A 2,772-nucleotide genomic window follows, 5' to 3' on the forward strand; every position below is an offset into this window, starting at 1 on the left:
TGTCCTGCTCGCACCCTTTCTCACCCCCCCCCTCCCCTCTCGCACCGATGCGCTCCCTCTCTCCTTTGCTTTTGTTACCGGTGCGCTCTGTGTCTCCCTCTGTCCCACCAAACACGACCGCGGTCTGGCCTCTCGCTCCTACCTCTTGTTTCCTATTGCTCTTGTTCTCCTTCCCCCTCGATCTCTGTCTCTGCCTCGCGCGCTCTCTCTCGTCGGCTCTTCGTCGTGCTGTCGCGGTAGAGGCGCCTCGCCGTTTGTACGTGGCGGCAAGCTCTGCCACGCACGCCACGCCTCTTTTGGGGCCTAGTCGCCGCCTCCTTTCTCCGACACCCACGCCGAGACGGACTCTGCCCGCCACTACCGCCGCTACCACCACCATCCGTCGTTGGTACCTCCACCACCACAACCACCACCGCCACCACCGACTCTCCCGACGTTGTCCTCGCCGACGTCCTCGTCCACGTCCTCGTCCTCGTCCTCGTCGCGCCTTTGTCGCCAGGCCGTACTGTACCAACTCGCTCTCGCCGCCACCGTCGACGACGGATCGGCATTCGTTCGCCTGTGTACGTACCACGTTCGCGGTTGTTAGATTCTATACCTATAACCCCGCTCCTCCTTTCCCCCAGTCTGATATCCTGAGGCGCTGCTAGCTCTCTATAACTGGGCGTAGTAGTAGCAACGCAGATGGACAGTTACGCGTGCTTACCGTAGCTACGTTTGTGTACCCCTACTAACCGCCACCGATCTCGTTACTCAATGGGAGCGAGCGGATGGAGAACGCGATTAAAGCGCAACACGTCACGTGGCATGGAAGAACGCGGTGCATCGCCGCCGCGATGTGCAACACCGCGGAACGAAGCGCGGCGTATACGCGACTCACCGGCGCGGGCGGCGTGAAACGCTCGCCAAATTGCACCGGTCTGTCACCGGTATTGCAGTAACGATATTCATCTCGAAGCGATATTTTCGTTTAGAGGCAAATGGCATCTGTCATTGCGATATACACGCCGTACTTTGATTATATCTTTCAGTACTATTTGCCTATCTCATTCGCGACATATTTTTTTTACTTCCTATTTATCAGTTAATGAGAGGGAAAAAATGCAAATAATGTGACACGCCAGTGCAATGTCAGCCTCGCAGAAATTTCACATGTAACAGCTTGTTGGAATAAATATTATAATAAATTAATAAAAATTCATATTTGTGATTCCGTTGATTCTTTGCGTGTTAAATTGCAAAACTTAAATTGCAATTCTTTTCCCCTTAGTTTGAATCGACTGCGGTGTCGATTCGCACGCTTATGATTATTTCACAATAAAAGGAATGAATAACATGATATTTAGAATATTTAAAAATATTATTTTCACTAAAATATAATCGGATTTAATTTTTTAATTTTGTCAAAACTAATAATTGATTAACATCTTGCTATTCGTTATCAATGATTTAATCTTCTTAATTCTCTCCGTTTGGTCGAAACTTGTAGTAATTTCGCGTTTTATAATCATCATTCATAATCAATAGAGTAGGGCGGAATAAGTATAAGATGATCGAAAAATGCAAAGAAAGCGATTGAAATCATAATGCAAATGTCGGACGATGAGCGGCGATATCCAGGTGATTCGCCGCGCGCATTGTGTATTGTTCGGCTTGGAGGTGGTAGCACAACCCTCTTGCCGCCGAGCTCGCTTTCGCCTCGGGAAACGGGTCCATGGAGGTGGTGAGAATCGACCAATGGGGGGCGCGAGGCACACCCGCGCAAATCACAATGCTCATTGTTGTCGCCGGGCTGTCCGCCCACATCCCCGTGCCGTGTCTTCCACCACTCGTTGTAGCTCCTGTGGCACTCGCCCAGGTAGGAATCCCCGAATCGACCCCAAATTGGGACGAGCCAAGCGCAGTTTACCGCCATTACGTTTCTGCAATGCGTAACGCATCGAACGGACATGCCACCGCTCAGTTCTTTCGACGATTGACCGAGAAATTTCGTTTTAAAATAATGAGTATCCGGTATATATTTTATTTTAATCACATTTCATCCATGCAAACTGTATTATTTATGTTTTATAAAGTAAAAAAACTGTGCTACACACACACACACACACACACACACACACACACACACACACACACACACACACACAATGAAGTAGGTATCTTTATCAATTTACTTAAATATTGTTTGATGAAAACAATATTTGATACATTTGTAAAATATATAAAAAATTCTTCTTTTAATCTATATGCAAAATATGTCTCATATACGTCATATAACTAAATCGTCATTAAGATTACGTATAAATCGTTACATATATCAAAATATCTAATCTCAGAAATATTCAAATCGCCTGTTAAATATTCATTAGAATATTATATCTGTTTTACGTCAATATGACTGAAGTTTACAATATACTATTTACTATAGTTTCCCAAGCATACTTCCTGATTAAATCAGTATGCTTGTATCACATTACAAAACGAAAAATAAACTAAAAATTATATATAATATAATAGACGAGACGTTGCGGTAACTCTATGAAGACCGAAATTACATTTGCGAGGTTGTTTCTCATTTTTTATCATTTTCGTTGTCCGGTTCAATTTATTCCGATGCAATCTCTAGTGTTATGTACGTCAACGTTATCCACGTGTCGTCTCGTGACATTCCTCGCTACGATCCCCCGACTGTTCTCTACAGAGAGAAATGTATGAGAATGACGTTGAGTCGTATCTCTTTCATGTTTTCTCCCTCTCGTCATTCCACCCTCC

General features: G+C 45.1%; 1 protein-coding gene across 4 annotated transcripts in view; it reads right to left on the bottom strand.

Moving 5' to 3' along the window:
- The window catches only part of LOC108750822 (transcription factor SOX-5-like), a 191,252-nt gene that overhangs the window by 70,538 nt on the left and 117,942 nt on the right, over positions 1-2,772 (bottom strand). The window lies entirely within an intron of this gene.

Source organism: Trachymyrmex septentrionalis, unplaced genomic scaffold (assembly GCF_001594115.1).
Source record: "Trachymyrmex septentrionalis isolate Tsep2-gDNA-1 unplaced genomic scaffold, Tsep1.0 scaffold37, whole genome shotgun sequence".
In the NCBI taxonomy this organism is placed as follows: Eukaryota; Metazoa; Arthropoda; class Insecta; order Hymenoptera; family Formicidae; genus Trachymyrmex; species Trachymyrmex septentrionalis.